At 46.1% G+C, this 14,437-nt stretch overlaps 1 protein-coding gene across 7 annotated transcripts in view; it reads right to left on the reverse strand.

Moving 5' to 3' along the window:
* Nucleotides 1-14,437, reverse strand: part of PITPNM2 (phosphatidylinositol transfer protein membrane associated 2) — a 94,526-nt gene that overhangs the window by 52,056 nt on the left and 28,033 nt on the right. The window lies entirely within an intron of this gene.

Genomic DNA, 14,437 nt, shown 5'->3' on the forward strand with positions numbered 1-14,437 from the left:
CTCGCAGTTCCCTCGCCCATCTTCTCATTATCCAGCTAACCGCCCCGCAAGTTCAGAAGGAAACTTCTTTTTTTGCAAAGCGTGAAGCGTTTTGCAATCAATCGCCTCGGCTTTGCGAAGGTCTGCAAAAGCCTTCCGTTTCACCCCAGCAAATTCTGCCCTAAATTTTATTCGAGCCAAGTCGCTCAAGCAGAACGTGATTCGACTTCTGCAAGTCAAGAGGGATTTTGACATCTCCAACAGAGTGAGGTGAAACGTTTCAAGACGTATCCGGGCCTTAATATTATTTATGAGCGCGCGGCTTGCTTATATATTCCTGCTGTTGGTTATATTTTGTGCTCCCTACAATTGCATTTCCTGACTCTCTTTCCGGCTGACAGATTAACCGTGATTTTACAATGAGACTCTCAATCGGTATTCCTCAGCACATTCTCCAGCTACCCTACCTATTTTGATGTTATAGAGACGCGGTGGCTCAGTGGCTAAGACGCTAAGCTTGTCGATTGAAAAGTTGGCAGTTCAGCGGTTCGAATCCCCAGTGCCGCGTAACGGGGTGAGCTCCCGTGACTTGTCCCAGCTTCTGCCAACCTAGCAGTTCGAAAACCCGTAAAAAACGCAAGTAGAAAAATAGGGACCACCTTTGGTGGGAAGGGAACAGCGTTCTGTGCACCTTTAGCGTTGAGTCATGCCGGCCACATGACCACGGAGACGTCTTCGAACAACGCTGGCTCTTCGGCTTTGAAACGGAGATGAGCACACCGCCCCCTAGAGTCGGGAACGACTAGCACAGATGTGCAAGGGGAACCTTTATTTTAAAAAGCATCTTGGTTCTCCTGACACCCGAGTGTAATGTGTAGTTCGTCCTTGGGTCCCTCTTGAAATTAATAAAGCACTAAAATTCAAAAATAGGACTTTCTATCATGGCTACGGACATCTGGAAGACGCTCACGATCAATTTTTTTTTCGTAATCGTTAAAAGAAAGAGAGACCTTTAAAAAAATAAATCAATAGGGAAGGAGATTCTCCAAGATCTCCGTCACATCGGCTTTGAAACGGAGATGAGCACTGCCCCCTAGAGTCGGGAACGACTAGCACATATATGCAAGGGGAACCTTTACCTTTACCTATTTTGATGTTGAAAGATCTTTTGGAGAATAACTGAAGAACGAACAAGAAGGTTAACGTGCCACGCTGCAAAAACTCACTTTGGATTTTCAAGGGCTTTGTACCTCAGGTTTCTTAGAAAACCAGAAAGATCTACGAAATTTTGCTTCCCGGGAGACCTAGGAATCTAGAAATCGCCCCTGCGGCCCTGGACTTTGTTTTGCAAGAATAACATGCTCTCCAAAATACAAAATGCATCCGCTCACCCCAAAGCGTTGAGTAACGCCAAGAGAGCCGCCAGCCTCGGCGTTCATAATGCATCGCAATTATGGATTTCTTTCAAACCTCGGTTCCAACCCGAGGAATTAGATGGTGAAAGTGAGAAAGCAGAGCTCTGAGCGAGGTGCTTTAACCTAAGTGACACCCATTAACGGGGGAACTGTCAATAGGATAAGTAGCATTGTGACACAGTTCAATTACTTTTAGACACGGGGAACGCGGCCTCTGCATTACGCACCAACGGTCAGATGCTCCGAGAACTGGGCACAAATCAAACATTAAAACTCTCACGGTGGAGACCAGCAACAGTCAGGGCCCAACCCACCATCCAGATGTGCTTCGCAAAGTCCTTTTGAGAGCCTCTCTTAATTTTCCCCGGTTTTTAGCAAGCCAGATTTATTTTATTGTACCGTGTTTCCTCGAAAATAAGCTTTCCCCCAAAGATAAGCCTTCCCCGAAAATAAGCCCTCCCTGAAAATATTTAACCTCATGCGCAGATGGTCCCTGCCATTTCCTCTGGTTAGGATTAGGGAGACAGAGCTAGAAAACAGGTAAGACGGCAAGGGGAGTGATATATAGTCAAAAAAAAAAATTGGTCTTTTGATGGAACAGTCCAACCCGCTATATTCCAGGTTATGATGGAGAGGGGATCTTTCTTCCTTCCTTCCTTCCTTCCTTCTTCCTTCCTTCTTTTTTTCTTTCTCTCTCTCTCTCTCTCTTTCTTTCTCTTTTTCTTCTTTTTTTCTCTTTCTTTCTTTCTCTCTCTCTCTCCCCCTCCCTCTCTCTCTCTCTCTCCCTCCCTCCCTCCCTCTCTCTTTCTTTCTTTCTCTCTTTCTCTTCTTTCTTTCTTCCTTCCTTTTTTCTTTCTCTCTCTTTTTTCTTTTTCTTTTTCTTCTTTCTTTCTTTCTTCTTTCTTCCTTCCTTTCTTTCTCTTTCTTTCTTTCTCTCTCTCTCCCCCTCCCTCTCTCTCTCTCTCCCTCCCTCCCTCCCTCTCCCTCCCTCCCTCTCTCTCTCTCTCTCTCCCCCTCCCTCCCTCCCACTCTCTCTCTCTCACTCTCCCTCCCTCTCTCTCCCTCCCTCTCTCTTTCTTTCTTTCTTTCTTGGTTCGATTTATATGCCGCCTTTTCTCTGGAAACTCAGGGCGGCTTACAATGTGTTAAGCAATAATGCATTTTTTTTGCAGCTCCTCAGGAAATTTGATTTATACAAAGGGAAATTGTTGCAATGGCGTGAGATGTCGTCACGCACGACATAGAGAATTGGCCTTCTCTAAAAGGAGGGGTGGCCCCATCTAAATTTTGTGTCGACTCCTGGTAAAATTGTCCAGGGTAAGAGGATTTGGCACCAGCTAACAAAGCTTGCCATTCTGATGCCTCTTCTCTAGGTGTAGATCAGGGGGTTATTCGGTCGTGCTCCATTCGGCTTTGAGCTGAAGTCTTTGAGTTCTGCAGCCATTATAACGTGAAACCAAGATGGAATGATGGCTTCTATTAACTGGGTTTTATTGCTGGGTCGCTTCTGACTAACAAGTTTCTTTAGTCAGCTCCATCGATTTTCAATAGGGTTAAGATCTGGGCTATTCCCAGGCCATTCCAGCAGTGGAACAGGATTATCTTGAAACTCCAAAAAAAAAAGTGATGATATTAGCCATCAAACCTCAAAAATACACTTTTCCCAAAAAAGGTTTCCACAATTTTGGCCTCTACTGTACCAGCAAATGGAAATCAGTTGACTTCTTTCACTAGCTCTGGTTTAAGTCACCAAAATTGAAATGAAGATGCTACCAGAAAACGTCCCAATTCAAAGGAAATCTACCCTGGCGCTCTTTTAATTTTTTTTCTCGACACAAACATGAGTTCTGACCTCAAGTTTTGAATTCCCTGGATGGTTTCTCTCTGGAAGGCTAATGTTTAATCAGGAAGAAGTATGGAAAAGAGCCAGGAAAAAAAAAAATTGCAGGTAGCTAACGGGTAGCGACAATCAATCTCGCTACAGGTCAAAGCCTAGTCAAATATTTCCCTGCGGCAGCAAAGTGTAAAAGAAAAGAGAAAGACAAACGGCGTTCTCAGTCTCATAAATAAACCAGATCTGTATTTCCTTCACCCACGTTGAATGGGGGTGGGTGGGGGACTTATTAAATTTTAGCCTTTCTGACATAAGAGAATCTAAAAATGAGGGATGCTTTCGGAGCTCGATGGTTTTCTTGTAGACGTTTCATTACCCAACTAGGGAATGTCATCAATGCTAGAAAAAAGTTTGCAGAGATGAGGAGGAGGAGGAGGAGGAGAAAGAAGAGGAGGAGGAGGACGACTGTGGGGGTCCTCGGTGTGCTCAGTGTGCTCTGAGCTTGGTGGTTTTCTTGCAAACATTTCATTACCCAACTAGGGAACATTATCAGTGTTAGCATGGAGTAGGGTTTGCAGAGAGAAGGAGGAGGAGGAGGAGGAGGAGGAGGAGGAGGAGGAGGACTGTGGGGTCCTCAGTGCGCTCTGAGCTTGGTGGTTTTCTTGCAAACATTTCATTACCCAACTAGGGAACATTATCAGTGTTAGCATGGAGTAGGGTTTGCAGAGAGGAGGAGGAGGAGGAGGAGGACGATGACTGTGGGGTCCTCAGTGCGTTCTGAGCTTGATGGTTTTCTTGCAAACATTTTATTACCAACTAGGGAACATTATCAGTGTTAGCATGGAGTAGGGTTTGCAGAGGAGGAGGAGGAGGAGGAGAACTGTGGGATCCTCGGTGTGCTCTGAGCTTGGTGGTTTTCTTGCAAACATTTCATTACCCAACTAGGGAACATTATCAGTGTTAGCATGGAGTAGGGTTTGGGGAGGGAGGGAGGAAGGGAGGGAGAGGAGGAGGACTACTGTGGGGGCCTTTGGTTGATCTCGGTGCTTGGTGCTTTTCTTGCAGATATTTCATTAACAAAGGTAGCTTGAGCACTGATCCTATTACCTAGTCTGGTAATGGAACGTCTGCAAGAAATCCACCAAGCTCAGAGAGCACCAAGGACTGTTCAGCCCTCCTCCTCCTCCCTGCAAACCCCACTCCCTAAAAGCACTGATGATGTTCCCTAGTAGGGCCATGAAACGTCTGCAAGAAAACCATCACACCCAGATCCCACCATTTTAGCCTCTCCTACCCTATTAAACGTAGCACCTAACAACCAGGATTCCTTGAGTCTGTTGAGCAGCTTAAAGCCTTGGCCCCCCGAATGGATTTCTCCTTCCCACCTCCTCTATTTTTCCTCTCTCCCACTGTCAATCCGTGAATCCTGAGAGGTAAACCGCAGAAGCTTTAGAGACGTTGACTTTCTCCTGCCCTTCAGACCACAAATGTGTCTTCCTCCTCGCCCAATCTAATTTTGCATCCTCCGCCGAGGTGCAAAAGAATCGCAGAGCCTCAGTGTGCCCCAAAGGAGCTTTTTGACAACTTCCTCCGTCTTTTCAGTAAAACCCATTTCTACGCTTCAATTCTCCCCGGTTGGCCGTCTTCCAATCCCAATTCTCCTTCCTCCTCCTGGCCCTTCCTCCTCCCCACCCCAAGCTCCTCTACCATGGAATCTAAAAATACCTGGCTAAAAATATACATTAACAACAGAGAAAGAGAGAAGGGGAAAAAAAGGCAGAGAGAGAGCTGAAAATAGTTTTTAAAAGGGTGGGGAGGAGGAGGAGGAGGAGGGCCCACCCGAAATAAACACCGGCAGAATCTCAAAAGAGCATCTCGAAGGAAGAATTAAACGGTCCAACAATCAAATCTGGCTCCAAAGGATGGAGATAAAAGAATTGATTCTCGGAAGATTCAATTGGTCCAAAAAAAAATAAAACAGCTGCAAAAAGAAATGGAAAGAAATGACTTCTTGGGAAAAAAAAGGTTATAAACCAGGGCCTGGGATGGCAAATATGCCCCCCGGAGGATTTGTAAACAAAAATTAATCATTTTTGAAACGAAAGGAAAATATAAGGTTTTTTTTTTTTCCGTAGTTCTGGTCCTCTCCAGCTAGAGTCATTTCCTCTGATGGGTTTTTTTTTTCTTTCTCCACTAGCACAATATTTCAGGAGATGCCCAAAAAGATGGGAAATATTCACCCATCTGCTTTGCCCCTTTGAGGGTTAAAATTCTACTTTGAAAGCAATCAGAGGCGTAAAAAACCGCACAAAAGCATTTTCCAGGAAAACAGCGTGAATGAATCTACCCATTAAAAGTTAAGGAGTTAGCAACATTATTATTTCATGTTGTGCCGACTGATCTGAAGGGCCATTAAGGAACAAAAGGAACAAAACTGCCAAAAGTAAAAAAAAAATAAAAAAATAATAATAAAAAAAAATAACAAATCCTACCCGAGTAAAATTTGCAGAATCCAATTCACGCTCAGCCCGGAATCAATTCCCTTTCCTGCAATTCGTCTTTTATAACCAGGTCTGTCTTTGAGAACTCGAAGGCCTTCACAACATAAGTTCTCTACCAGCAGTGCTTAACTGTAAAGGTTTCACAGGGACTAGAAACTTGAAAAAGAATCCTTTAATTATACTGGGGTTTGGGTTTTTTTTTTTTTTTTTTTTGGTTGGTATGTTTTGGATTTCAAAACTGGTTTATCTGCTAGCTGAAATAACTGTCAGAAAGAAAAGGCTTCTGCTATTAAATCACGGAGGGTAATGAATGCTCAAATAATTTAATTGCTGATTTGAGACAAGGCCCCGGTTTCGCTGCGGAGGTCTCAATGTTTAATATCTGTGCCTTCGCAGGGCTGACATGAACAGATTAGGAGCATCGCATTGTTCGCCAGACAATGGCGCTTCGCATCCATCCAGGAACTTAATTGTTCCGCGCACGCTCGCTCGGAAATTATTAGGGGGGGGGAACAGAAAGATGGCATCTCACAGCAGCTGAATTATTATCAACAATTAGCCTTGGGACTTTCGGAATCCTGCCCATGTCTCACACTTGTTTTCCCCCCACACCCACCCCACAATGTGCTTCTTCCCCCTCGTCATTTCTCCACAACCCAAACCTGGTCCTGAAAACTGGCTGCAAACTGCGACGGACAGATGCAACCCGGCTGCTAACAACTTCTAAATAATTGATGGGCTGCCAAGATGCTTTCAAGATTGCAAAAACAAAGTGGACGCCCCGAGGGATATGGGGGAAACTACAACGACGACAACAAAAACAACGCAAAAATTCCGCTCATCGCCCAGATGCAAAAGAGAGAGAGAGAGAGAGAGAGAGAGATGCTTGGAAAATTGGAGAACCAGTTTGGTTCTAGGGATTAAGTGCACCAGGTTGGAAAGCAGGAGACGGTGAGTTCTAGTCTCACTTTAGGTATGAAAACTGGTTGGATGACTTTGGGCCAACCACCAGGAGACGGTGAGTTCTAGTTCCGCCTTAGGCATGGAAGCCAACTGGGTGATTTTAAGCCAATCACCAGGAGATGGTGAGTTCTAGTCCCGCCTTAGACAGGGAAGCCAGCTGGGTGACCCAAAGTCACCCAATTGGCTTCCATGGCCAAGGTGGGGCTAGAACTCACCGTCTCCTGGTGATTGGCCCAAAGTCACCCAGTTGGCTTCCATGCCTAAGGCGGGACTAGAACTCACCGTCTCCTGGTGATTGGCCCAAGGTCACCCAGTTGGCTTCCATGCCTAAGGCGGGACTAGAACTCACCGTCTCCTGGTGATTGGCCCAAAGTCACCCAGTTGGCTTCCCTGCCTAAGGCGGGACTAGAACTCACCGTCTCCTGGTGATTGGCCCAAGGTCACCCAGCTGGCTTCCCTGCCTAAGATGGGGCTAGAACTCACCGTCTCCTGGTGATTGGCCCAAAGTCACCCAGTTGGCTTCCATGCCTAAGGCAGGACTAGAACTCACCGTCTCCTGGTGATTGGCCCAAGGTCACCCAGCTGGTTTCCCTGCCTAAGGCGGGACTAGAACTCACCGTCTCCTGGTGATTGGCCCAAAGTCACCCAGTTGGCTTCCATGGCCAAGGTGGGGCTAGAACTCACCGTCTCCTGGTGATTGGCCCAAGGTCACCCAGTTAGCTTTCATAGCTTAGGCAAGACTGAGCTTCCTCAGGAGGAAGAGCGAATTAAAAGGAACAGTCAATATTAATATTAATATTAATATTAATATTAATATTAATATTAATAATAATAATAATAATAATAATAATAATAATAATAATAATAATAGCGTGGGGGGTTTTTTGAGCGGTTGTATGGATTCCTCTCAAGAAGCCTACAGATTTCCTGCCTGTAACAAAGGCATTGGGGAGAGTTTGGGAATTGGGCAGTTAAATAAGTTTGCAAGCCAAACTGCGGCTTCCTGCTTTCGGGCGATGGAAGGAAGGAAGGAAGGGAGGGAGGGAGGAAAAGGTGGGACTGAGGATATTGCAAGAAGCTGGATGGAAGAGTATCCCCTTCCAGGCCACACGTCCTGAATATCCAGGGGAAATTGAGGAATTTCCTGAGAGTAAGCAGAGAAGGAATTTGGTGAGAAAGTGTGGAGAAGAGCTTGACTGCCTCTTCTTTGGGGCAGCCCCTGAGATGTTGGAAGATTGCTATCATGTCTCCCCTGGTCCTTCTTTTCATTAAACTAGACACACCCAGTTCCTGCAACCGTTCTTCCTATGTTTTAGCCTCCAGTCCCCTAATCCTCTTTCTTGCTCTTCTCTGCACTCTTTCTAGAGTCTCCACATCTTTATTCTGTATCTTTATCTGTATTCTATGTCTCTTTTCTCCAATTTTTTTTCCCCTACCTCTCCCTTCTAACCCGCACTCTTCTCCCAGAGTTGTTTCTTAATGGTTTTAATGCAAATATTTTTGAGAAGTGGGGATTACCGACACCCTCTTGGCACAAAGGCATTCCTGCCTCCAGCCTGAGAAGCATCGTCTTCCAGAAGGGACGCCTCGTTCTCGTTCTGTTTACATTCCCGGGAGATTCTGCCAACATTTAAATCAATTATCTAAATTTACGTCAGACTTATCTGGATGAAGAGCCCGGGTGTTCAATAAACAGCTGCCTGATTAAACACGGGGACAGAAGCAGAGGGATTAGAGGCTCCTGCTTGCAAAACATAGCTATGGTTTCTCGAATAGAATAGAATAGAATAGAATAGAATAGAATAGAATAGAATAGAATAGAATAGAATAGAATAGAATAGAATAGGAGGAAAGAAGGAAGGAGAATAGAAATAGAAATAGAAATAGAAATAAGAATAGAATAGAATAGAATAGAATAGAATAAGGAGGAAAGAAGGAAGGAGAATAAAAATAGAAATAGGAATAGAATAGAATAGAATAGGATAGAATAGAATAGGAGGAAAGAAGGAAGGAGAATAGAAATAGAAATAGGAATAGAATAGAATAGAATAGAATAGAATAGAATAGAATAGAATAGAATAGAATAGAATAGAATAGAATAGAATAGAATAGAATAGGAGGAAAGAAGGAAGGAGAATAGAAATAGAAATAGGAATAGAATAGAATAGAATAGAATAGAATAGAATAGAATAGAATAGAATAGAATAGAAGGAGGAGGGAAGGAGACGAGGACTATCTATACTTTATGTTTCGTGTTTTTAATTTAGATCCGACGACACACACACACACACACCCAGGAGCCTTCATTCAGAGTTAAAACTATCCCTTTCGGAGAGGGGCGGGGGGGGCACGAAATTCCTCCCCCGTCGTTGGCTACTCCGACATAAAATGGATTTAAATTGAAAACCAGGCAAAACCCTTTGGGCATTAGGAAACCAAAACACACGAGCTGAGATTGGGGAGATGTCACATCCTTGAGCTGCGGTTTGGAGAACAAATTGGGTGGGTGGGTGCGTGCCGGTTTTTATTTTCGGAAGGGCAAACTGCTAAATTGTGCATGCAAACCGACCGCCGTCCTTGGGGGGGGGGAATAAATAAGGAGAAGAAAACCAGTTTGATTAATGCTTCTCTCGGGAGAAGGAAAGCTACACAGGCAGGCGAGGGAGGCCGCCCAAAGCCTCCTGAACACGAAGTCCTAAATAAGTAAATAACTTCACAACGGGGGCCAAAATACAAAGAGATTTCCCACTGTGAGTCACAGGCCGTATTTGTGCTTTGGACGAAGCCCAGGCAATCTAGCATTGCCGCGTCGGCTTCTCAGAACAAATGCCCCGCCGTCTATTTTTCCTCTAACGCAGAAACACCGCCTGAAACAAACAGACCCCAAATAGTAGCAGGTCGGGTCAAATCTGGAGCAGCTACACCTGCGTTCGGAAAGGCCGAGACGGGACAACTTTCAAGGAGAAACAGGGGAAGTCCTTGACTTACGACAGTTTGTTCAGCGACCGTTCACGTAAAAAAAAAGCCTATCACACTTAAGACCGTGGGAGCATCCCCGCGGTCACGCAATTTACGTTCGGAGGCTTTGGCAGCCGACTCACATTTATGACGGTGGCGTGGTCCCAGAGTCGTGGAAGCCCCTTTGGCGACCTTCCAACAAGCAAAGTCAATGGGGAAAGCCGGGTTTCACTTAACAACGGTATTACCGACTTTAACCATGTCAGGGATTCGCTTTCAGCGATGCGGCGAGAAAAGTCGTAAGATGGGGGCCAAACTCCCTTCACAGATTTCTCACTTAGCAACCCAATTCGATTGCGGTCGTAAGTTGAGGACTACCTATATTTTAAGAAGGCTAGTTTTCTTTTTTTTTTTTTTTTTTTTTAAAAAGAGACTTTTGCCCCGCCCTCTCCTTTGGATGGATTTTCTCTGGAGAAGACCGCACGCTGGAGAGACGCAAAGAAAATCAGCCTCTGCTCTTTTTGTCTGTATGTGTAAAATAAAAAGACAGAGCTAGAAGGAAATTGGAGGTAGCCGTCGTCAAAGAATGAGCTGAGCAAACCTGGGAAATCTTTGACTCAGAAATGTCAACTTCTCCTGCTTCTGGAGCTCTCCCTGGTCCTGAAGTTGCATCTGAGTTACACCTTTTCTCCAGCAAGCTTCACGCCTTGTTCCCAACCAGCTTTTCTCCAATTCTCAGTTTGCTGAAATAAGAAAACTGTCAGCGCTTCGATGCTGGCATAGAGAGCAGAGGAGAGAGAGAGATAAGCTCTGAACTTTTGCCTGCTAAATCCCTTTGAAGTCGGGTTGTCGTGGAAATGAAGGGGGGAGACATTCCTGGGAAATGACGAGACAAGAAGTCTGAAGAATGACTTGGAAGATAGCCAATGAGAAGCAGAGATTTGGGGATCGGAAAGGGAGGGATTGGGGGGCAAAAGGTCAGTCTTGTCCGCATCGAGTCATGATCCGGTGGCTGTGCTCAATTAAAGAAAAGATTTCCTTAAAGATTGGCAGTTTGGAAATTCATTTATTTTGAGATAGCATCGAAGTCTGACAGAAACAACCATGCTTGGGAGGGCCAGAACTGGAGCCTATCCTGTGGATCGATACCCTAGCGTTGCCGGCTAGGGAATTCTGGGAGTTGAAGTCAGCACAGAATCCTGGGAGTTGAAGTCCACACCTCTTGTAGCGGCCACGCTTGAGAACTGTCGCTCTAAGGTCCCTTTGCAAATCTGAGCCATCATCGCAGAGGAAGCTGGAAGGACTTCAACACACGTCCACAACAGTTGCACAAATATTCATCAAGGGACAGGCTCCGGGGAGCTGCCGTCGGCTGCCAAGATGGCTGGCTGCCATGGCAGACATGGCAGAAATCTGGATGATATGTTTGAGCGGCCAGCGGTTCCATTCCAAAATTCAGGGCTTGCCACAAACTTTTTGTGAGATGCGCCCCGCGGGGAATGAGGAGCAGGGAATGATGGGACGAGAGACTTGATGTCGACTGCAAATCATTAATCTGAATTATGCAACGGGGGGTCCAAAGATCTCTGGAGACCTCAGGACAGTCTCCCCAATATATATATATATATTTTAGCAGTGGGTGGAGGGAATGTTTAAAAAGGAGCTTCTCTTTTGCTTTCCCTGATTGATGGATGATTAAACCGGTGTTTTAAGGGTTGCCATCCCAACCAGCTGAATTCTGGGCGTTGCACAAGATTAAAAACACAGCATCTAACCTTAATCCCAGCTGAGCTCCTTTAAATAAACATTAATCACTGACCTAATACGCACTTCGTGATGGGATTTTCCTCCCTCATTTAATTAGCAACACCGAAACCGGATTGAGCGAGTAAAAAAAGAGGATTTTTGTCCCCGAAGAGGGTTAAAATGTGTACAAGCAGCCCTTGACTTACAATTATTCGTTCAGCAGCCATTTGAACTTACAACGGGAGTAAAAACACCACTTTCAGCCAGTCCTCACACTTATGACCATTGCAGCATCCCCGCGTCATGGGATCAAAAATTCAGACGCTTGGCCACTGGGATGTACTTATGATGGTTTCAGCATCCGGGGAAGGGGGGTGTCACATGATCGCCATCCGCGACCTTCCCAACTGGCTTCCGAAAGCAACGTCAATGGGGGAAGCCGGATTCGCTTAACCAACAGAGTCACTTAACAGCCAAAGTGATTAACTCAAAAACTGTGGCAGAAAAAGGTCTTAAAATCGGACATGCCTCGGTTGACAACTGTCTCGTTGCCCACCCCTCCCCTCCCAGGAGTCCCCACGCGGCCCGTTTTGGATGCAGGTGAGTTGAGTGCAGGGCAGGTGCGATGACTCAGGGAGGGCGAAAAACGTGCCTACTGGAAGTTCAGGAAGGCTGGAAACAGGCCTGTTTCCTGCCTCCAGAGGGCCTCCGGTGCCTGGGGAGGCCGTTTTCGCCCTCTCGGAGGCTCAAGAAAAGCCTCCGGAGCCTGGGGAGGGCAAAAATGCCCCCCCCCAATGCCATGATGCAGGAGGCTGACTAGGCCACAGCCACCATGGCCATGCCCACCCAGGAACCAGACAGAGAACCCCTTGCTAAAAGTTTTAAAGCCCACCCCTGGAAATAACCAGCCTCTTGCTATTGGGGGGAAGGGGCGGGAAGAGATGGATGGTTGCTTGTTTCTGGTTGAATGAATGGGGGAGGCGCAAAAAAGCTGCGGGAAAGATTAAAATGAAGGAACGATGGCAAGACAGGAAGACGCATGGCCTCGAGCACGCTACACGTGTGTCCGTCCCCAAACTGATCTACCAAGGAATCAAGAACCTTAAATCATGTCTGAGAAGGGTGGGGGGGGGGGGGAAACCAAAGCCAGAATTATTTTCGGCTGACGTCTGTAGTTCGAGACCTGACCTATTTTCTTTCTCCTCCCAATTAAAAGCTGAGATTTTTCAGAAGGGATGAAAAGGGGATTACGTGCCATATGGAGGACGAGGGGTCACATTTTTCCTGAGATTGGAAAGCTTTTTCTTTAAAAACAAAAACAAAATCTCTATCGGGACCTTTTGGAGTTTGTTGGTTTGTGTGTGTTGTTATTTTAACAAGCCCAAAGTTTTTCCTCATTTTTCACCTTTGTTCTCATTTTGCTTGGGTTGTTTCGTTTTTTTTTTCCCCCTTTCCTCTTCTAATTTATAACTGCTGCAAGGGAGAATGAGGTGCTGGGAGGATTTATTTTTCCTCTATTTACGGATGCCCATTTTAAAGTTTTAATATAATTTGCCTTTCATTGCTAATTATTATTACGGTTCAAAGAGAAAATGGATGAAAAGAAGGAAGGAAAGGATAGGCTGGAAAAAAGGAAGGAAGGAAGGGAAAGGATAGGGAGGAAAGGAAGGAAGGAGAAATAGGTTGGGAAAAAGAAGGAAAGGAAATGAGAGGGAGGGAGGGAAGGAAGGAAGGGATAGGCTGGAAAAAAGAAGGAAGGAAGGAGAGATAGGTTGGGAAAAAGAAGAAAGGAAAGAAGGGAAAGGATAGGGAGGAAAGGAAGGAAGGAAGGGATAGGCTAGAAAAAAGAAGGAAGGAAGGAAGGAAGGGAAAGGAAATGAGAGGGATGGAGGAAGGAACGGATAGGTTGGAAAAAAGAAGGAAGGAAAGAAGGAAGAAAGGAGAAATAGGTTGGGAATAAGAAGGAAAGGAAATGAGAGGGAGGGAGGGAAGGAAGGAAGAAAGGGATAGGCTGGAAAAAAGGAAGGAAGGAAGGAAGGAAGGGAAAGGGAAGGAAGGAAGGAGAGATAGGTTGGGGAAGAAAACGAAAGGAAATGAGAGGGAGGGAGGGAAGGTACAGATAGATTGGAAAAAAGAAGGAAGGAGGGAAGGAAGGAAGGAAAGAAGGGAAAGGATAGGGAGGGAAGGACAGAAGGAGAAATAGGTTGGGAAAAAGAAGGAAGGAAGGAAGAGAAAGGATAGGGAAGGAAGGAAGGAAGGAAGGAGGGAAGGAAGGAAGGAGATACAAAGGAAGGGGAAAAAGATGAATGGAAGGGAGAGAAAGGAAGAAATGGAGGGAAGAGAGGAAAGAAGGGTTCACTTCTTGGAGTCTCCTCCTTTCACCGCTTGGAAGGGCTGGGTAGCTAGACAAATCTGACCACTGCTCCACACCCCCTCTCTGGCCATTCCTACGGAGCCCCCTCCGCCAGACTCAGGTGGGCCCAGGTGAGCCTCCCCCTTCCTTGCTTTGCATCCAGGTCCCTCAACCCCTCCCTGTCGCTTTGGCGACGGCGGGCTCTAAAAAAGGGGGAATGCCACCGCTTTGGCAGTCGTGACTCAGCCCCCGTTGCCCCCCCCACACACACACACAAAGACACAACCCGCACCCAAGGGACACTGGCGCTCCCTTGCATACGTTGAGCCGGCGAGATCCGTCCCTGGAGAGAAAGAGCTGAGAAGCCGAGATCTGGGGAGGCTGAATTTCAATCAACATCTGTCAGGGTCACCGTCCTCCACCTTTCCCCACCACGCCGTTCCCATGGTAACGCCAAACCGAGATGCACCGGGCGTAAAAATAGCCCCGGTGTGCCGAAAATAACTAGCATGTGTCATAAGCAAGAGATCCACTTTGGGAGGCCGAGAGATATTTTTACCCGTCCCCTTTTTTGTATTGCAAAGGCCGGAGCGGAGATCTGTCAATCCAAGCCGGGCAGCTGTTAGGTCACAACTAGGAGGCTGAAGGCTGGCAAGGACAGGAAGGTGACCTCGGGGTTGGAGATTTT

This window comes from Pantherophis guttatus, chromosome 17 (assembly GCF_059756535.1).
Source record: "Pantherophis guttatus breed Tessera chromosome 17, ASM5975653v1, whole genome shotgun sequence".
NCBI classification, from domain to species: domain Eukaryota; kingdom Metazoa; phylum Chordata; class Lepidosauria; order Squamata; family Colubridae; genus Pantherophis; species Pantherophis guttatus.